The sequence below is a fragment of the Chelonoidis abingdonii genome, chromosome 6 (genome assembly GCF_003597395.2).
Source record: "Chelonoidis abingdonii isolate Lonesome George chromosome 6, CheloAbing_2.0, whole genome shotgun sequence".
Lineage (NCBI taxonomy): Eukaryota > Metazoa > Chordata > Testudines > Testudinidae > Chelonoidis > Chelonoidis abingdonii.
This window is the reverse complement of record NC_133774.1, coordinates 28,134,126-28,157,412: the sequence shown is the minus strand read 5'-3', so window position 1 is coordinate 28,157,412 and position 23,287 is coordinate 28,134,126.

Genomic DNA, 23,287 nt, shown 5'->3' with positions numbered 1-23,287 from the left:
TTGGAGGATTCGGTCAAAAGAAATCTGATGAGGTTCAACAAGGACAAGTGCAGAGTCCTGCACTAAGGACAGAAGAATCCCATGCTCTGCTATAGGCTGGGGACCGACTGGCTAAGCAGCAGTTCTGCAGATTTACTTTTCGGAAGCATATTTATGAACTGAAGGGGTAAAGCCAGCCCTGGCAGGCATAATTCAGCAGTACCTAGAGAAAAGTGAGCTTGTCAGAGAAACAGAACTTCCCTCCCCATCCTTAACAAACATAATTCCCACCAGCCTTATGGCAAAGAAAAAGAGTCTAAATAAAAGGCGAAAAATTAGTGCAACTGATCCAGCATGGAACTCAAGGTTTGTCAGACATAGAAACCAACGGAATTGTTCATATCCCATATCCTTTTTTATCTGGTTCTTGTACGGCACTCATCACTATGATACCTGGACACTTCACCCATAAAGTCCCTATAATGAGATCTGATTCTGAACAATATGAATGACCAACGAGTGGCTCAGGGTACATTGACACTGCAAAAAATGGCCTGCGGCAGCATGTGTCAGCATCCAGGTCAACTGACTCGGGCTCACACTACAGAGCTAAAACCAGCAGTATAGACATTCAGGCTCAGGCTGGAGCCCGGGCTCTGAAACCCAGCAAGGGAAATGGGTCTCAGAGCCCAGGCTCCAGCCAAGCCCAAACATTTACAGTGCTATTTTTAGCCCAGTAATGTGAGCCCCAGGAGTTAGTTGACCGGGTCTCAGACTCCCTGCCCCGGATTTCTGAAGCACAGACATACCCTTAGTCATAGCTTTTAGCAACTTCTAATGAGCTCCGATAAAGACAAGGAAAGAGTGCCCCTAACCAGTCACAGAGGAATATAGTTTCTATCTCTATCTCTTAAATGCTTGGACTAGAAATCTACTTCCTAACAACCAACATTTTAAGCATTATTAGATAAGAAATTTAGGGCCAAATTTGCAAACCTCTGAATATAAGGTGTCCCTGCAAAAAATGTGCCTGCACATATTACACCATCACATGACTCAGTTTTGTTTTTTTTTAAACCAAGAACTTTGTTTATTCTGGGAATTCACACTTTTTCTTTAGGAGTTTGCCCACAGACATCCCCTCAGAGAGAACTGGCTACAGTCCAGCCTCCTCTTGCAGCACAGGACACCTTCTACATGCTCTAACCCTGCAGTCACTCACTCACTGTGCCCCCACCTTATTCTTAAAGGGGTACCTCCCACTGAGCTGCTTATATAATGTCACCATAACAAAAATATGTACAATAAACAAATATTTAAAATTATTAATAAACATAAATCTATTTCTAAAACAGGGACCTCACATGTGGAAACCACATATTTGCAGGTTGAAAAGAGAGAAACACAAACCAAAGTACCCCAACTGCATGCATAATGAGCTGTTCTGATCTCACAAGAATATAGTTCCCTGATTGTGTGTGCATTGACTCTTATGTGAGTACAATTTAGGCCCAAATATTGAAACCATAGTTATTTTCAATCAACCTGCATGGATGATCAACAATATTATCTACCTCAGCATCATAGACGTTAGAAGTGAAAAACAGCCTAGGAGATCAAGGCCACTCCCCCACAAGTGCAGCATCCAGTCCCAGAGACGACATGTCACACATCAAGACATGTTTGGGCTGGATGTGAACCTGAGACACTCTGTTACCATAATCACAGTTTGGCTAGGAGTTGAAGTGTGTCCATTAATATTACATATGTCACTACACTTTTGTTTGTGATGACATATGTAATATTAATGGAGATTGAGTCAGAGTCTTTTCCCTAGACTTGCTTCTTTGCATTGCCCTGGTGGTACAGAGGGGCTAGAAAGCCAGTGTAGCCAGCCAGCTGGAGATTCCTAGGTGTAGCCAGCTCCTACATCATTTCCTATCCAGATCCTGTTTTCACCAGACAATTCAATAACCAGGGAAAACGATGAATGTTTTATAAGCGCCCTGCGTACATTGGCTGAAAACTGTGATTGTAGGAATGCAAAACATGAAAGCACTAGATAAAAATCTTTCACACCAGCTACAGTTGAAGAGACTTACTCTAGTCACAGCTATATAGATAGCAAAGCAGTCAGAATTAGTCAAACAACAGAACAAAGGCAGAGGAAAACTTGAAACTAGCTTTGATATGATCAGACACTTGAGTGGTAAAAGTCATTATCATAAAATCCATGAGACAAGGACAGAGAATTTCCAGGCTAAGAGGGACAAATTCCAGTCTACACACAAGGTGTTGAAAAAGTCATAATCCAAGAAATGAAGCATGACCAGCCAGAGGCGCATGGTGCAATACATAAGAACAGCCATATTGGGTCAGACCAAAGGACCATCTAGCCCAGTATTCCGTCTTCCGACAGTGACCAATGCCAGGTGCCCCAGAGGGAATGAACAGAACAGGTAACACTGGTCTACAATTTTTGAGAAGTCGTCTGCTTCAGAGATAAAGTGTGGTATTTATTATGTATTTTGATGTGCTGAATTCAAATATGACAATTAAAACAACTGATTGGCTACTGTTTCTAAGATATTTAAGTTTTTACATTTTATGTCTATGTATATTGTGTATGATAGTAGAGTTTAAATAAATTGTAACCTAGGTCTTTCCAATGGCTTATTGGTTTGCTTTAACATGTAATATTTACCTGTCCTGTTTATGTACACTTTAAAAATCAGAAAAGGTATATAATAAAATTTATTATGAAACAAAAGGCAAACTATTAGTATAGTTTACGTACTCAGTGTCTACTCAGCGCTTCTTGGCTTGTCTCTTGTATTCATTAAATGGAGCCTCTTGTCATGTCCAGCCAATAGTCTCTGCGACATTGATGGGCTCCTTTTGCCTTGATAGCAGTTTCTCCCTTGTTGCCAATGTCTGGTGAATTGTCTCGCCGTGCTCGTTGCTCCACTGCCCGCGTTGGTGGAAAAAAATCTAGATGAGAGTGCAAAAATGTATCTTTAGTGATATTGTTGCAAACGAAAGGCTTTTGTATGCTTGAGGAGGTTTTCCACCAACAATCTGTGTTGTCTGCCTGTTGTTTCCCGCAGAATTTATTGCACTAACTGGAAGGCGTTCCATGCTGTCTTTTCCTTGCCACGCAGTGCATGGTCCAATGTCATTCGAAGAGTTCACGAATCTGAGACCAACAAAGACACCTTCTTTATCTTAGCTTCACTTAACCTTGGAATTTTCCATGAAGGTACTGAGAGCTGCTTGTTTTGTCAATGGCCCTTGACAAAGTCTCTTCTCAGACCCAGCTTGATGTGTAAGGGTGGTAACAAATCTTCTTGATTCGCAAGTGGTGGATGCTGAACACTTTTCCCCAGGCTCAATGACTGTTGGAGTGGCCATCTTTTTGACTGTAGTGGGAATCTCTTTGCACAACATCCCATTCGCAGAAACGCAGTACTTTGTGATCCAGTCTGCAGACCACAGCAAGAGGGCACCAATCTTCAAATTGCCACAAAGTGCCACTGATGTTGGTCACAGTTTATGCACCTCAAAAGTTGTTTCATGTGTATAGATTTCCTTCATTGGACTCCATGACTACTGGAATTGATGGCAAAAACATTGCCATTATGCCAGCAAATCAGCTTTAAGACTCGTCTTTGATGAATCAATGAACAGTCTCTCACTCATCTGGCATCGTGAACGATGTTGAGTGGCTGCCATCACACCATCGATGTTGCTGCAGGCTACAGATCACCTTCCCATGAGAAGAATGGGACAAGATCCTTTTGACGGTCACGGAAATTGGAAACCCTAAATCACCTGCCAGGAGATCACTGTTGTGAGTCTGGAGCCCACAGCTAGACTAGAGCCAATCAACAATTTAAGCATCATTTTCGTTCTCAGTGACCCAGAATTAGTAAAGTTTGACATACTTTATTTCAAGCATTTGGCTGTAGAGCAGGGTAACTCAAGTGATCATCCCCTTTCGCCCATTCCCACTTCTGGCAAACAAGAGGCTAGAGGACACACCATCCTTCCTGTCTATCCTGGCTAATTTCATTGATCGTACCTATCTCCATGAACTATCCAGTTCTTTTTACCCTGTTACAATATTGCCTTCATCCACATTACAGATCTGCGCAAAAGTTCCATAAGTTGACTAATCATTGTGCTGAGAACATACGTCGCTTTTTGGCTTTGTTTAAACCTGCTGCCTATTATATTCCATTGTGGGCTCCTAGTTCTTGGTTATAGAGAAAGAGTAAGTAACACTTCCTTATTCTTTTCCACACCCATAATGATTTTATAGACCTCTATCATATCCTCCCTTAGTCATCTCTTTTCAAAGCTGAAAAGTCCCAGTCTTATTAATCTCTCATCATATTGAAGCTGTTCCATACCCCTAATCATTTTTGTTGCCTGTTTCTGAACCTTTTCCAATTCCAATATATCTTTTTTGAGATGGGGCGACCACATCTGCATGCAGTATTCAAGATGTGGGTGTGACATGGATTTACATAGATGCAATATGATATTTTCTCCCTTATTTTCTATCCCTTTCTTAATAATTTCCAACATTCTGCATGAATGAACATGCATGAAATATGGACATTTTGCAGCTATTTGCCACACCAAAGCAGTCAGGGAGTTGACTCATATTATAGACAATCAAGATCCATTGTCTTTGGGATCTACCACTTATGATGACACAGAAGTTACTTGGAGACTGAAATTGAATATCCCTGGCAAGACTATCAACTTTAAAATTAACTCAGGAGCTGACTTCACAGTCATCTTAGAAGGGACTTACAATCACCATCAACCCCTCCTAGAGCTGAAGTCACCTGACACAGCTCTGACTAGCCATGCAGGTATTCGGAACTGCACGGACCCGTTCACCACAAAAACAGCTTATAAAGACAAAAACTGTGCATACAGAGTGCATGTTGGTCAGACTGGTATTCCAGAACAACTACTGACAGACAATGGGTCACAATTCACTCCAGAAGAATTTAAGATATTCCAAATTAAATTTCATTTTGATTGTATTACTAGCAGCCCACAATACCCACAAACAAATGGAGAGGCTGAAAGAACTGTACAGACAGCTAAGAAAATCCAACCACAGGAAGATTATTCCTTGCTCTTCTGAGTTATGATCAGCTAGAGCCCTGCAAATCCATGGATATCTGCTTCATATCCATGGATCATTTTGGCAGATAGTGGGATGGATGCAGACACAACTGCGCAGGGCTCTACTCACCAGTGGCACCTGGCCTGTGGTATACAGCTCAGGCAGCCCGGGGGTGCAGTGCACTCGGGGGCTGGCAGCTACCAGCCAGTGGCTGGGGCTGGGCAGCAGGCTGGAGTCAGGGCAGTCCAGCACCCTCTCGCTGTGCTGCTTCCTGTTCAGCAGCTTGGGCCTCTCGGGCCGTACTAGCATCCCCACCATGACTTGACCTGGCAGCACTGGTCGCGCTCCCAGGCACGGTCCCAGCCCGCCAGCTTCTGGGCAGCAGGGCCCGCCTCTGGCCACAGGGATTGGAGTGGGTGGGGTCATGGCACCCCCTGTGCTCCAACTCACACTGCTGCTCCCCCTCTGCCCCACTGTGCTCCAACACACTGCTGCTGCATCCCATCATTTTCAAGCCCCCAGAAACAGCATGAGATGCAACACCCCCTCGCCTCAGCCCTCCCATGCCACCCCTTCTCCTCGAGATCCAAACTCCCGTGCTGTCCCTTACACCCAGTCCCCACCCCCACAGTGCCTCTTTCCTTCAAGACTCCCACTCGTAACTCCCTCCCCCGCTCCCGTCACTAGCTCTTGTGAAACATCTTTCTACTGCGGGTGCAGATTCAGGTAAAAGGTGGCTAGCGGATCACGGGTTAATCCTGGCAGATGTGGATCCACATTTCCGTATCCATGCAGGGCTCTACCAACAGCAGCTGCTGGATATAGTTTAGCAAACAACTCAGAACTACTGTTCCTACTTTGGACAAGAATCTCTGTCAAATGTGGCCAAACATGAAGAGAGTAGCCAAATTGGATAAAAAGGCAAGAAGAGCCTATGAACAGATGACACTCAGAGAACTGCCAGTTTTAGAACCTGGTGACTGTGTTCATGTCAAATTGGATGGAGAAAAAGGAGGGACAACTCCAGCTTTCATAAAGAAAAAGAATTCAGCATCCAGATTATATGTGATCGAGACCAACAGTGGAGAGTTCAACAGAAACCATCACCATCTACAGTTTGTTCCTCAAAGAACAGAACATCTCTACAGATGGCAAGTGCAAAACAAGACAACAAATCAAAGATTCCAGACTGACCAGAGCCTTTCATTGCAACTAATGGACCACCAGATGACCAAGCTGTTGCGTGTACGGGTTGTATAATCAGAAAGTTAGTTCAATTAAGAACTGTTTAACAGATTGTTACGCACTGAACCTCAAGGAAAGTGCGCTATTGTAAATGGCCGGAATGTAGAACGGAAAGGGGGAGCAGTAATGGAATGTTAAACTGTATTATACCATTCAGCCACTAGGTGGCACTGTGGTTAAATACCTTATTTAAACAAACCTCAGTCATACCTGGCAGAGCATTAAAGGATCTTACGATGAACACATCTGGTATGTACAACCAAGCTCTATAGTCAAGCCACATCTGGTACAGAAGAACATAACAGGGGCTCCTAAAACACATCTGTAGCATCTGTATAAGTAAAGTGAAGTGGGAGCAGGTGGGGCCCTAGTGAAGATGATGTGCTGGAGCCCCAAAGTACTCTCGATGGGCCTGAGCTCTTGCGGTCACTTCTAGCCCTACATTTCTATGATTCTATGAATGGTCCAACTCTGGGGCCAGTAAGAAACTTACTGAGCCAAATTAATCCCTGGTGTAACAAGGGATGAAATTAGCCCATATGGTGGAAAGGCATAAATTTGGTGTGGAGGGTGAGCAGATCTGCATGATGATGAACAGCAGGGTTGCAAGAGCCATGGTGACAAGCATAACAGAAAACAAGCAGAGATCAGGGAACAAAACCGACTGATGCATGTGATCAATGAACAAGCCCTATCAAACCTCACACAACCAGCCTAAATTCCAGACAGACAGCTATCAGGCTCAGATTCCCTGTGCAGCCTTAAAAATTCTGGGGCAGCAGAATATAATTACACTGTGATCTAATGAAGCTGTTCATCTGCTTAAATATATTTTAAGATTCGAGAACGAAACCTGAACATATGAGATGCACAACTGAAGTGCAGTAATATGCACATATGAATCCAAGAGCTTTATTACACATTGCCCCTTCTGCCCCCCTCTTCCCCAAATCAGTTTTTTCTCTAGTTTATATCATGCACAGCTCTGGCATTTCAGTAATGCATTTGGTTGTTGTGAGAGGCTAAACTTCATCTTTATTCCCTCGTTTGAGTTTTTGTTTCTGACTTCAGCAGGCATTTCTTGGAAGGAATAGCACTCACAGAAGTACAGCACAGAGGAATCAGACTGCATGTCCTGATGGTATGTAAATATTAATATTCACACAGCTTTTGTATGCATTGCAGATTACAAGATAATTAGGGGCTATATAGCCATGTAACTTAGTTTATAAAAAGAATGACAGTTATTGGACCAGATTCTGTCATTTTTCCAGGACTGACTCTTTGGAATTTTTTTTTTTAATGTGTAATAAAATTTAATTTAATGTGCGTCTGACGAAGTGGGTATTCACCCACAAAAGTTTATGCTCTAATACTTCTGTTAGTCTATAAAGTGCCACAGGACGCTTTGTTGCTTAATTAAAATTAAGCATTTAGGGCCTGATCTGAAGGCTGTTGAAGCCCAGTGTGAGAGACTCTTTCCATGGATTTCAATAGGCTTTGGAGCAAGGAAATTCAAATGACTGCTTGGGAATTTTTCAAAATACACCACCATGTAGACCCTAAGAAGCACAGCCCAGGCCCCCAGCCTCCTGTGTCTCACTGTAGAATGCTCCTGTATAAGTCTGCTTGGGAAGCACCATAGAGGACTGTGTGGAACAGGCTGGTCTCAGGAAAAACAGAATCTAGACAGAGCATTTCCACCTCTATTCTCTACTCTGACCATAGTTTTTCATCTTAACTGTTCCTTCCGGCCTCTGAATCTATTAATCTTTCTGGCTGGCACATATCTGCAACAAAGCTGGTCAAATTACTCACTGGAAATATATAACTTGCTGTGTTTTGCCCTTAGTTCTCCTAATGAATTATTTGGATGCAGACTTTACTTTTTACAAATCTATTCACTAACTTTTTGGCTCTGTTCACAAAATGTTCTGTGAACAGTTTCATGGAAAAGATGCCAGCTTATGTGTTGTTTCCATGCCTTTCACTTCTACTATTAATTATGTCTGATGGGATACCTAAGTCACATGGCATTTGTTTCTGCTCCCCAGTTGGAAGATGGGAATATTTAAAAACAGGAGAACAACACTGCTCCTTTGTGCATGACTGACCTTGGCTGCTCATCTGTATAAAGAAGCCATCCCCAAACTATTTGCGTTAACAAAACCCATTCACACAGAAGTTCACCAAAAGCAAATAAACAAGAGCACGAACATGCTGAAACAGATAAGCTATTCACAAATGTGATTTTCCAGCACTCTTTACAAACAAACAGTCACAACCTGGTTGCAATTTTTATTGTACCATTTGTGTTAAAATACACTTATATGAAAATATATAAATAGCTACCGCTAGGCACGGCTTGTGTCTCTTTTGAAATGAAAGTGCTTCTAAGGTAAATAAATGTTTTATATTTTTGTTCTTGCCATATAGTTTGAAGTTATTTGCACTCCATGTTTTTTTTATGGGGGCGGGAGGTGAACTGGATCAAAATGCTCATATTTAAAGGTCGCATTTCAGTGCCAGGTTATCCAACAGTATTCATGAGAAAATGATTTGTAAATTTACAATGATTAAGTCAGTCATTGAATATTGTCTGTCTCTGTTTGTGAATGTTCTGAAATTCCTGTCTCCTAAATGTTTACCAGTTTAGAATCTGAGAAATTGTTTCAGAATTTCTTCGGTGAAAGCTTTTGAACTGCAGATCATTTCAGAATATACATAATTCAAAATGTGTGCTTTGTTGTTTAGTTACATAAAGTGTGCAGTTTTTCTTCCATTAGCTAATTGGTCATCTTATCTGACTAAACAACACTGCACAAATTGCAGCTTGACATTTTCTTCTGGCAAATATTTGAGTAGCCAAAGCAAAGACTTCACTCACTTTGAATGAATTTTCATAACAATAGTGTTTGAATGATCACAGAAGGAAAACACAAAAGGGTTGCAAACATGGTTGAACTGGAATTTTGATTCTGAATGAACTTGAGAAAAATTATTTTTTATTTATTATTATTTACTAATCTCTATTTATAAGCTCTTAATTGAACTACAGTATAATTCTTAAATGCATTTTGATAATTCCAGGTTGTTCAAAATTAAGGCAGTAGATGGTCTTGATTATTTTGTACTATTTGTTTAGTATTACATTTTAATGAAATTATTTATTCATGTTTTCAGAGAATCCTATAGGCACACAGTGACCTGTATGTACAGAATAATGTCTATTTTCAAAGATTTGATCACTTAGAGAAGATGAAAATTAAAGTAAAACTGTGCAAGTCCATGATCTGGGCACACACAAATTCTGGCCATTACATGAGTTTTTGTACATAACATAGTTCTTTCTGGTGGTTTATGTACAGAGGTTTATAAAGCTGCTAATGCTGCCACTACAGGATTTATTCTTTTAGCTTAGGTGGTAGAAATCCATGCTCAAACCTCAGAGTGTATCCAAGTTAAACGGGCTATACATACACACCCATCAGGATTTTGAAGAGGGACATCCAGCAATAATGCCCATTTCTCTGACCACTCCTGGGCAGCTACAGCTCAGTATGTCACCTCACCACTTTGTGGGCAACTACTGCAAAGAATATTGGAATGGGATCTGGGCAGCTCACCTCCTGGGCACAAGTACCAAAAAAAACCCACATACCCCACAGCAGGGAAAAGTCAATCGCCACCTTAAACCAACTGGATGCTCAAGAACTAGGAAGATGAAACAGGTACTGGAATGTACATGTGCTAAATGAGCGAGTTGGGCTGCTTCTGTATTTGATGTTCTTACATTTAAACCTAGCTAGGATACTCATTTCTTGTCCAGAAAACAACTTGATACAACCACAACACAAAAGGCACATTGAACATGATAAATATATTTTCTGATAATTTTGGTAATATCTGCTACAGCTGTTTGCAATGGGGTTGTGGACTGGGCACCACCCTAGACAATTCTTCATTCCAGGTGAATTGTGGTAGCCATATCAGAATGAAGACATATACATCCTTCACCACTGTGCTAAAATGTTCCATCTAGGTCAGGCAAGATACTCTACTGAGTGGCCTGGCACCACCTGTCTCTGTTCAGAATGCATGTCCCAAACTCATGCCAATTGCTGACACCCTATGTAAGGAACTTTTCATAGTATTTTCTACAGTGCCTACTCAGCTCCATATTTTCAGATGTAAATAATTTTATTACTTGAAAAACAGTTTTTTTCCCCAAACCAAAACATAGCACATTCTGCCCAAAAGGCCTATTTACAGGCCACATTTGAAGTTTTAAGATTCATCTGGATTGAAGCAGAGAAAAGGTGTTCTAAATTATTTTTACAGTAGGAAAGCACTTTTCCCCCTATGCTTCTGATATAAAAGAAATTCACTTGCTTGAAGAAACCAAGCAAGAAAAATCTCAGCCCAAAAGGTAAAAATCTCAGAAAGTTATGAGTGTGTTAAAACTTGAGGTTTCACAGCGTAACTACAAAAGTTGCTATTAGTGCAACCACTACAACGTTGAGAAGTGGGATTACTTGTTTTATTCTAGTGGGTTTTTTGCTAAGCATTTGTTGCTCTATGATAGAAGTCCCTTGCCACTATTGCAAAAAATAAAATAAAATAATAATAATAATAATAATGACAGTAACCCAACAGTCTCAGCCAAGGACAACATACACAAATTAATACAAACTGGGGAATTTCTCAGTGACCTTAACGAGTATTTTCCTCTCAGTCCCCATCTGGTGGGTGACCAGTCCCAATGAAAGGAGTGACCTCTCTGTGGACTCCACTAAGTCAGGGGAATCCTTGTGCTAAGTGGGGTGAGGTGTGAAGGAGAGGAAGGATGTTGTGTGATCAGGTGAACTCCAGCTGCATGGAATTGTCTAAGGCACCTGAGTCTACTAGTGTCTCTACACTGATGTCAGGCATCGCAGGGTGCTGGAGATGTGTTGGATGCTGATTGACCATCACCAGGATATTGGTGGATGAGGGTTGGGTTGAGTTGCTAGGGAGAGGAGAAGGGTGCCAACCCAGCCCAGACCCCCACTGGGACTTGGCGTTTTTTAACTAGGATACAGATTGGACCTTGGCAGGACAGCTTGATGCAAAGTGTCCAGGTTCCCTGCATTATATGCATACGGCCAATACCCAGCATTGATTCTTCTGAACACTGGAGAGGCGGGTCTGGACCAAATAGGTTTGCATGGATTGAGAAGGCACTGGTGATGGGAGGGCAGGCAGAGCCAGCAAGACTGGCAGGAGTCAGGAGAACCATCTTTTTTGTTGGTGGCATTCAATAGTTGATATCTTGATGCATAGGTCGACTAAAGCATCCAGGTCAGAAGGGGATTCCACCCATACCAGTTCATCTTTAGTATTGTTGTTTAGGTTGAGATAGAAACAATAATGCTGGGAGGCCTCGTTCACACTTGATCTTTACTACTAAGCATCAAAACTCCACTCCACGTTTAGCAACTGGTCAGTGTCCCTGCAGCAACACATGACGTGCAGCTTTAGCCATACACTCCTGACACGGGTCATCAAAGATAACTGGCGTAGCTTGAGCAAGGTCCTCAAATTGTCACAAAAGCACGTTTGATAATTCCAGGAGGGGAAACATCCAAGCCACGGCCTCCCCAGTAAGCAGACTGATAATCAGTCCCATTTGCATTTGGTCAGTGGGGTACAACTGCAGATATGGCAAAAATTGGAGTCAACACTGATTTAGGAATCCACAAAGTTGGTCATGATCTTGGGCTCGTGGGGAGCAGGGGTTGGAGCCGAAAGCAATGCACCTTGAACTGGCAGGACTGCATTTGCAGCTGCAGGGTGCAAGGTCTGTAGGGCTCCCAGTATCTCCATCTATTAGTCTTTGTAGACTCCACACTCGCAGTATCAGCTCTAGTTCTCCTATTGCTTGTGTTGGGCTGCTCAAACCATCAGTGCCCAGGACATGGACAGTTTTGCCCAGTAGTTTAGAGCAGGAGACAGGCAACAGAGCCCAGAGTAGAGCCAGAATCAGACACCAGGTGCCAGAGCCAAGGTCAGAGCTGCAGTCAGAAGTCAGGAATTGGAGCGAGGATCAGGACCAGTTTACTTGGAGTGAGGCAAGGCAGGAGCATGGCTGGGTCCAAGGCTGGGAACAAGAGCCCGCTGCTGACTCTTCCAACCAATCAGGTTGTATAGCCAGTCAGGCAGCCTACTAAAGGCCAGCAGCACTCTTTAGCTTGCCTGAAGACTGGCTCTGCTGCAGGCCCTGATTCCTGATAATGAGAAAAGGAGCAGAGACTTCTTAGGAAACCCTCCAGTTGGGGCTTAAGGCATTTTGTTTCCTGTTTAGTTATCTGAATGCCATGGCTATAATCATAGGAATGCTTTGTATTTCTATAGCTACTTCCATCTGAGGATCTCAAAGCACTTTAAAGGCATTAATTAAGTAAGCCTTGCCTGACTAACCTAATTGCCTTCTAAGACAAGGTAACTGGCTCTGTGGGTGAGGGGAAAGCAGTGGATGTGTTATTCCTTGACTTTAGCAAAGCTTTTGATATGGTCTCCCAGAGTGTGCTTGCCAGCAAGTTAAAGTAGTATGGGCTGGATGAATGGACTATAATGTGGATAGAAAGCTGGCTAGATCATCAGGCTCAATGGGTAGTGATCAATAGCTCCATGTCTAGTTGGCAGCCGGTATCAAGCAGAGGGCCCCAAGGGTCGGTCCTGAGGCTGGTTTTGTTCAATATCTTCATCAATGATCTGGAGGATGGCATGGATTGCACCCTTAGCAAGTTTGCAGATTAAACTGTGAGGAGTGGTAGATACACTGGAGGGTAGGGATAGGATATAGAGGGATCTACACAAATTGGAGGATTGGGCCAAAAGAAATCTGATGAGGTTCAACAAGGACAAGTGCAGAGTCCTGCACTTAGGACAGAAGAATCCCATGTACTGCTAACAGACTAGGACCGAATGGCTAGGCAGCATTCTGCAGAAAAGGACCTAGGGTTACAGTGGACGAGAAGCTGGGCTATGAGGTCAACAGTGTGACCCTTGTTAGCCAAGAAGGGCTAACGAGCAGTTGGGGCTGTATAAAGTAGGGCATGCAGCAGATTGAGAAGACGTGATAATTCCCCTCTATTTGACCATTTGGGTAGGCTTCAATATGGAGTACTGTGTCCCAGTTTGTGGGCCCCACACTACAAGAAGGATGTGAAAAATTGGAAAGAGTCCAGCGGAGGGCAACAAAATGATTAGGGGGCTAAGAAGTACAGGACGTAGAGAAAGAGGCTGAAGGAACTGGGATTGTTTAGTCTGCAATAGAGAAGAATGAGGGGGGATTTGATAGCTGCTTTCAACTACCTGAAAGGGGGTTCCAAAGAGGATGGATCTAGACTGTTCTCAGTGGTAGCAGATGACAGAACAAAGAGTAATGGTCTCAAGTTGCAGTGGGGGAGGTTTAGGTTGGATATTAGGAAAAACTTTTTCACTTGGGGGGTGGTGAAGCACTGGAATGGGTTACCTAGGGAGTGGTGGAATCTCCTTCCTTAGAGGTTTTTAGGGTCAGGCTTAACAAAGCCCTGGCTAGGATGATTTAGTTGGGGATTGGTCCTGCTTTGAGCAGGGGGTTGTACTAGATGACCTCCTGAGATCCCTTCCAACCCTGATATTCTATGATTAGACTATACTAGAGTAGAGAAATACTGCAAAGAGTTATAACTTGTCCCAGCAATACACAGTATGTTTCATTTTCTGAGGATTACAAAATATCCAAACAGTAGAACTGCTATTGTTTACAAATACAGCAGAGTTCATATTTTTGCAGAAACAAAATAATTATACAGTTGTGTTATTCTGCAGATTCCCTAACAACCCAAAATGGGATGACATGCACAAAAAATAGAAACACAGCATTTTACAATAACATTCACTTTCTTAAACAACAGTGATATGACCTTCCACCCAGTGTTTCAGATATGCAATAAGAACTGGCTTGGCTAACTGCCAGTCAGTCCTAAATATAGTGTAAAACCAAATATTTAAATTTTAGCCTGAACGGATAGATTTTTCAAACATGCTCCTTTCAAGCTCTGGAAATTTTACTACAGTTCAAATGATAAACGTGTTTTTTCTTTGAAGGAAGTATTATATCTCTGTATCACCAGAGCAATATTACATGAGAGCACACACTAACTGAATTACCACCAATATTGTTTTATAGCAGCACAATTTATAAGCAAAAGCAACAAGGAATCCTTGCGGCACCTTAGAGACTAAGAAATTTATTTGGGCATAAAAAAGCTTCCATGGGCTATAACCCACTTCATCAGATTCATGGAGTGAAAAATTCAGTAGGCAGGTATAAATATACAGCACATGAAAAGATGCGAGTTGCCTTACCAAGTGTGTGTGTGTGTGGGCTGGAGGGGTGAGTGCTAATGAGGCCAATTCAATTAGGGTGGATGTGGCCATCCTAATTTAATTTATAAGAGATCTCAAATCCTGTACAATACAGAAAAACATAAAAATAAATCACAGAAACATCATACTGTGTGTTTTCAGAATACGTTGTCTACATGGATATTTCCGACTTGGACATTTGTTTGGGTGGTGTTAGAAGTTATTAGAAACAATATTATGAAAACATAGGTAAATAAGTAAACTACCTAGATATCCTGACTACACACAGCGATGTGTGGAGGATAACTGGTACAAACTAAAGTTAATGTTACTGGAAATGGCACTTGAAGTCCTAGGAGAGATTAAACCAGTGCCAAAAAGGATAAGAAAGGCACTGGAATCCTCAATATAAAGAATCTGTTGAGAAGAAAAAGTAACTTTTTAAATAATGCCAGGCCAGCCGCTTGAACAAGTGGTAAGACGGCATATATGAAGGCAAAAAAGAGGCCAAAAGAAGTGTTGCAACAGCTAAAAATTTGGTCTATGATGAACTATAACTGACAAAGAGGATATGAGAGAGAAAAGACCACCTACAACTCACTAAGGAAAGAGAGAAAATGATGAGAATGAGTTTGCTTAGGTAGAAAGGACCATGGTATATTGCATATGCATAGTGAATCAGCCAGCCAGCTCTGGTCTACACTACGAACTTAAGACATGTAACTACGTTGCTCCAGGGTATAGAAATCCACATTCTTGAGCAAAGCAGTTATACTGACCTAACTCCCGGTGTAGATAGCACTATGTCAATGGGAGGACATCTCCTGTTGACATAGCTACCGCCTCTTGGGTGGTGGAGTACCTACACCAATGGAAGAACCTCTCCCGTCTGCATAGGTAGCATCTTCACTAAGAGCTACAGCGGCACAGATGCACAGTTGCAGGACTTTAAGTGTAGACAAGCCCTCAGTAAAGTCTGAGGACGGATAACCCAAGGAAGGAACTTAGAATATGTATGCCAAACTGAAGTATGATAGATTGCATACAGGAGGAAGAGGTTGTACAAGCACTTAGAAAAATAAAAAGGAGAAAGCATCTACGCCAGTTGAAATACTGGTGGATGTGCTGAAGTCATTGGAAAGGGAAAGCATCAAGTATTTTACATACCTGATTAATAATAGTCTTAAGAAAGAGAAAATGCTGGGTGAATGATGTAAAATCTCTGTGGTGCCCATTTCTAAGCATAAAGGAAATATTACACTGAGTGCTAATTATCTCTCGATTAAGATATCATCATGTGCTTTGAAAATATGGGACAAAAATTATTGAAAAACTTGCATGGAAGAGTTGAAATTTGGAAGGGTCAGTATGGAATTATGCTGTGAAGAAGCACAACTGATGTTATATTTGTTCTATGAAACCTCATGGAGAGCTTCAGAGAAAAGAGATGGCAAGCAGGCATGGTCTTTGTGCACTCGGAGAAGGGGTATGATTGTGTATCAAGATAATTAGTATGGTGGAGTTTGCAAGGGAGAGGTGTGCTGGAAGGATATGTCCCTCTTATTCAGGATATGTATGATGGAGTGACTACCTAAGTCAAAACCAAATGGGACTATAGCAGAGACTTTCCAGTAAATGGCCTGCATCAGTGCAGAGCCTTTTTGTGTTTGTCTTGGATGGGATAAATGAGAATATACAAAGGGAGCCACTTTGGAATATGCTGATGATCTAGGGCAGAAGACTGTGAGGCCACTGTTCAAAGCTGGTTTGTAGAGTAATAACAGTTTTGAGCAGGTGGGCTTAGAGTGAATGTTGGTTAGACTGAAGCTACAACAACTGAGAAAGGAGGACCCGCCATAAAGGATATTATAGGCAGAGAGCTTAGAAGAATCTAATAATTTAAATACCTGGGATCAGTAGTTGCTGATAATGGCGGCCTCCTGATTGATGCCCATACCAAAGCTGGTTGGTGCAAATGGCAGGAGTTGGCCCCAGTTTTCTACAATAAAAAGATGCTAATAAAGTAAAAAAGTAGAGTATATAAAACTGTATTTTGATCCATCCTAATGTACAGAGCAGAGACCTGGCCAGCCACACACACACACACACAAATAAATCAATATACACTCCACCCTGGAAATGAAGATGTTGAGATGGTCAAATGGTTAAACACTCCATTATAGGAAATAAATCGAGGGCTGTGTCACAATGTAAGTACTAAATCATCATAAATAACACCACCACCACTTACTGAAGACACATACTGCAGAACAGAGAATTCAATTCAGGTTGCAGCTTTGATTTCTGTGAAACTGAGCAAAGAATTTATGAATAGATCTAGTCATTTAGAAAAAATAAAGTGAACCAGTCCACTTTCCCCTCTGCATAGAGTGCTCTTGTCTAGATGCCAAGTATCTGTGATCTTTACTTACTTGGGAATTTAGACTGTTATATTACAATTATAAATTAAACATTGCTAATAACAATTAATGTCAGTCAACATTCAGTTTAAAGGACGTAAACACATCCTTTCCATATTTTTAAGCTATTCTTTTGAGTGGCATATTTGACAGCTTCCTCAGGGATTTCCTCCAAAGAGAAGGCCCATTTGGTTGGTAAAAGTCTGTTACAACATACCATGCACTCATCTGAGCGGAAAAAGGATTAGTGGGACTGTGAACATGTCTCATTTAGGCAGAAGCTTTTTTCCTGACTACCACGGTTGGATGTCCTTTTTCATAAAATCTGATGAGAAAAAAAGAAATAAGAATGTTCAGATGACAACATTTTCCAGGATTACACAGCTGTGTTACATCTATTTAATGGCAACTAAGATCTCTCTATAACTTTCACCAAAAACCAGCAAACACCATTCAACTGGAAAGATATTTTTACAGTGCTTTTACTTTAAGCCAATGGTTTCAACTTTTTAGATGTGAGGTTGGGGGGCTTTGAGCAAAAGTCATTTTTCTGCAGTGTTTTATGCCAAATATTGGATGTTTTGTCCCCTCTCTCACTCACCACCATTGACACTGTCTCTCTATATTACAACAGTCAGAGAGTTTGTTTCAAGGGAAAAGCTAGCTGTGCTTGCAATCCATAGCCAATAGTAACGTTAGAAAGCGATATTCAATGACTAATGCTTCTTGAGTAAACATTTTTCCTTCAGATGCAGAATGAGAATCCCAAGTCCTGCCACATGTTATATTCCTGGTGACATTTCCATGTGTCTTTATTTTCAATCTTCTTAAGTCAGAATATTTTTAGCAGGCATGTACAGTTTCAGTAAGATACCTGACCCATCAGCCTGGCCACAAATATTAAGAGGCCAGAGTCAGCAATGAACACGTTGCAAGTCCATGGCCAGCATTTCTTTGTGCCCAACATGGCATCAGCGCTCCGAGGAAACAGAATTCCACGCCTGTTCAAGTAGATAAGTTGAGTGATTAAAATACCTGACTTACAAATACATGGGTAGAAATTTGGTGCCTCCTGGCTCAGAGACACTTCAAACTTTCCACATAAGTAACTTCCTCTCATATATTTGGTATACTCCAGCAAGTTTTATTTTCAAGATTTTCCATTTGAGAGTAGGGAGACTGTTTCCATGGAGACAGGAAACAGGCTAAATTGTTTGCCTGTTCACTCTCAGAATTTTCTATAAAGACTATGCAATGGGGTGTCTTTTAAAGATGGATTGTATCTATGCATTACATACATACATGAGTAGTATTAAACACACCACATAAATTACATTCACCTCCTGCTGCCCCTGGGCAATCACCACTGTTATGTGATCCTCTTCCAGCAGTTGACTGACCTTTTGCTCCAGTAAACACGCCAACTGTCGTATTAACTAGAGCAACATATAATATTCTTATTAAAAGGCTTTTTATACATATATAAAAAAGCAACAGGAAAACCTATAAAAAGCAAATACTTCATAATACATATGCAGTATCTCAGGCTTTAAGCATAGATAAGTCCACTTGTTGATACAGCTATAATTCCCTCAGCATTGAATCATCTTATGGGCTGCCAGGCACACTAGTGTGTTCAAAGAACCTTCAGTACCAAATCACATTCATGATTTCCAACCCAGTTTTCCATAGCACTCTCTCATCTATGACTGGCTAACCATGGCAATTCCCCCTTTAACAATAGTCAGGAATTGAAAAAATCCTGAAAATGTTGGCAGAAAAAACACAGGACAGGGAAGAACATTGCAAACAAGTCATGAACACTGTTGGACTAGGACCTGGTTATTAAAAGTGAAAGAGACTCAGTAGTCAATTTACAGGTCATTGGTAATGCATTTAGCTTTTTTTTTGCATTTTTCTGAACTTGGACAATGAAAATCAAAGTCAGTTTCACTCTGAGGTTGTTATTGCTACAAGGTTTGAATTTAAAGACAGAAAAGGAGGATGTGTGTTTTTGAAAACAACTATTTTCACCGGAAATGTTGAAAAGATGTGATTACTTTCTGTTTGTCTTATTATACTGTTCCATAAAAGCTTTGAGAATTTTTAACCTTCCTTCAAATTTTAAATCTGGGTCTGAATTTACATCTGGGGCCAATGCCCTGATAAGAGCAAGTTGTTAGATGAAAATCCCAGTTATATAAATACATGGAAAAATAGGGATTCACCCTCTTTGGGCTTCAAACCCCTTGGTTCTACAGTATGGGGGGGTGGGGTTTACAGAAAAGCACACAAAGATTCACTAAATCTATGTATAAAATAGACACTCCCATCCTAATTGCCAAGCCCCTTTTTTATTCTCCATAAAAAGAAGTCTCGAATGTCCATACAGGATCGGTGATACTGAAGATAAACACACTTTTCAACTGTTTTAGGCATAATGACTCAATAAGGTATGGGTAAAGCAGTCAGAAGAACTGAAACCAGTTTAACTGTGCAAACACAGACTGTGAAAGCAGAGCACAAAATTTAGACACACAGCTCCCATTAATTTCAATGGGAATTGTTCATCTGAATCACTTCGGCAGCTTCGAAAATCTCAGCCAAATTTTCAGCCCTACAGTAATGCATATCTGCACAAAAGGACAAATAAGGAGGAGTCAGCGTGGCAGCTTGTTGGACACACTGGGGACTGAAACGATGTCTGGAGTTAAATGCATAAACTGCTACAGCGTGAGCTAAAGATCCAAGTCTCTGTAGTCGGAGGCTATAATAACTCATATCGTCTGTGGATTGGTACAGAGGCAGACTCTTAACACATTCACCAATGGGTTACATTAGCACCTGTGACTTTTAAGTGGAGGTAGCTGAGGGGATAAGGAACAGAACTAAACTTGATCTATATTATCTCCTTCAGGCATTTAAAATGATCAGTAATAGCTCCAGCCTGGAGCAAACATTACAATTAGAGTGTCAAGCCCCCATAGCCCTGTGCTGAAGCATGCTCAGGCATGCTGCGGGAATGCACAGTCTGGTTACATGTAGTCACTGTGAGAAGAGGGAGCATGCTCAGTCCCTCCCAGAAAGGGAATGGGTTTGATTGGCTAAACTGTGAAAAAGATAGTTATTGATGAGAGTGGCTGTGAACTATTTACATTTTCCAGACAAATGTTGTTTAGAAAAATATATATTGAATGATTTTTTTGGCATTTCGCTGCTTTTTTTACACTTAAGTGTATTAAGGATATTTCCCAAATATAGTTATTAATATTTCCTTAAACTTTATTGCATACGACTCAGTCCTACTCCCATTGAATTCAGTTGGGGCAAATAGCTGATAAATCCTCAAAATTCATTTTAAAATCTCCTGGGATTAGATGTTGGGATCTACAATGTATAGACTAAGTGCATACTTAGGAGCTTCAATTAAGAGTGATATCACCCTGGAATCAAACACCAGAACTATACAGTATATTGACACACTTTGTGTTTAATAGCTTCCCTCTCCAAAGCAAATATTCTAGATGACCAACATGGCAGAATATAACTGGCCCAATACAATTTTCTGTTGACTATTTTATTTAACTACATAGAAGGTTGTGTATAAATTGGCTCAGTGTATGGCAACTAATTCTGTTTCTCAGTTTTTCCCTTTAATCAGAGGCTAAATGCTCACACACTTTTTCATGCCTTGTAGGCTGCCCTCCAGCAACATGTTGCCAGATACTATGGCTGGAGGAAATATATTCAGATGTCCAAATTCTGCCCTTGGAGTCCCTCTGAAGCACAAGGACATTCAAGGGCAGAATTTGGCCATCTGTATATATTTCCATTAGCTATAATACTTGATGGCAGATTTCAGGACAAACACCTGTCTGGCATAAGAAGGTTTCAAACTGGAATCATTGCCCTGTCAGTGAGAGGGGGAAAGAAAAACCAAGAGATGGGGAACTAAAGTAACCTTACATTGCTCTAGTTTCTATAAAGCCTTTTATGCAGTTAAAAAAAAATTCAGCAGAAAATTGTGCAGGTCAGCTCTAATATACTGGTCACTGAGATGTTTTGCCTTTCAAAAGAGACTATTTAAATGCAAAGATCTAGTCATATCTGAATGTGGAAGGCAAATTTGATAGACTGTTACTGTTATTTCTTGGTCATGTCCCTTTTCTCTTTCTGAATTGTTGATTTATTTATTAAGTTTGTCTCACACTGGGGTTGATTCTGTAAGGAGCTGAGTATCTGTTGTGAGACGGTGAGCATCCTCCATCCCACTGGCATTAGTAGGACTCGAAGGTGCTTGGCATGTCACAAGGATGTAGTTCACAATGAGACTTATGCAAATCACTGAAAAAACCTCCAGTATTTCCTGCCTTGGACAAGCCACTTCTGCAATTCAGACTATTTTTTAATCTCACCAGTTAAGAGGGGAAGGAGCCTTGAATTATCTGATTATCTCACCTTCATTTCTGCATGTATGTGCAATCAGGCTTCTGTAATATTTATGACCATCGTATCTTGTTTTTCTTAAAAAAAAGAAAAAAAATCAGATTCACATCAAACCTACCATCTATGAAATGGAAATGAGCAAGACTTGGTTAGCCAGTGCACAAGGGAGGATGTGATCACCAGTTACAAATATTTGAAGGGCCCAAGTAAAATGGATAAAATCCTGGACCTACCAAAGTGCGTGAAAGTTTTGCCATTGACTTCAGTGGGCTGGGATGCAAGTATAATATATTTATGACACATAAAAGAGGCTTCAGATTCTCATTTTCAAAGATTTGTTTGCTGCTTTGCTTGTTTTTACATTTAGAAATTCTGTCTAGGCCATAACTCTCTCAGAGCAAGTCTCCACTATAACGCAACATCGGCATAGCTACACAGGGGCAGTCGCGCTGCTGTAGCACATCTGGTGAGGACACACTATGTCAACAAGAGAGTGCTCGCCCGTTGGCATAATTACTCCACCCCCACGAGAGGTGGAAGCTATGTTGACAAGAGAGTGTCTCCCGCCAACATAGAGCTGGTGTAGACATCACTTAAGTCGATGTAATTTACATCGCTTGGGGGGGAGGCTGTCTTTTTCACACCCTGGAGTGACATAAGTTACATCAAGTTACGCAGTAGTGTAGACCAGCCATAGGATGAGTAGATTAATAGTGAAAGGATGACATCCAAGAGCCAAGAAAGTAAAAGATAACCAATTGGGAGGGGAATGAAAGTTCAGTCAGCATGAAATTCTTGGGTAGTTTTTGTTAATACTTAATTAACATAGATTCCCACCTTCCAAAATGTTAATGAGACATTGAAGTTAAAGAGTCTAAACACTTCCAGTTACCCTGCAACATAGGAATTGCCATACAGGCTCAGACATCTAGTCCAATGTCCTGTCTGGCAGTGGCTGGCACCAAAGGCTTCAGAGGAAGGTGCAAGAAACCCCAGAACAAGATGATCTGGGATGATCTAGGATAATCTGCCTCCTATCCAAACCTCATCCTAATTCCTGATAGGTAATATATTGTTGTAAAGTCTGAAACAATCTTTTATCTCCCTTCCAATAATATTTTAGTTAGCACTAACTATTATTTCCCTGGCTAGTCTTTTTATACATAAATGTCCAATCAAGGTGGATACAAATAATGATTAAAATAAAAAACAATTTTTTAAATTTAAATCAGATTTTTATGTGTTGCTAGTTATTTTCATCCCATTTTAGTTTGAAAGAAATGATACAAAACATCCACTTTAGGAATTTAGTTCCCTAATTGTTAGTAGAATTTCAGATTTTACATGGTTTAAATAAAAACTAAGAAGTTTCACAGTTCAAATTGTTCATTTATTTTGCTGAAAAAAAAAGACAAGTTTTAGGGGCAGTAACATCCTTACTGTGAAACTACCACAAACTCGGACAAAACTGATAACAAACAGCCCATGCTATATATGCAGCCAATACCACTTCCAGATATACTGAACTTCCACAAGACAAGAAAATTGAAATGCTTCAACCAGGCTACACATGATCAGAATTTGTAGTCTGAAGTCAGTGAAACTTGTGCACCTAAATCATGTAGGTGCTTTTGAAAAATCACACCTTTTGGGATTA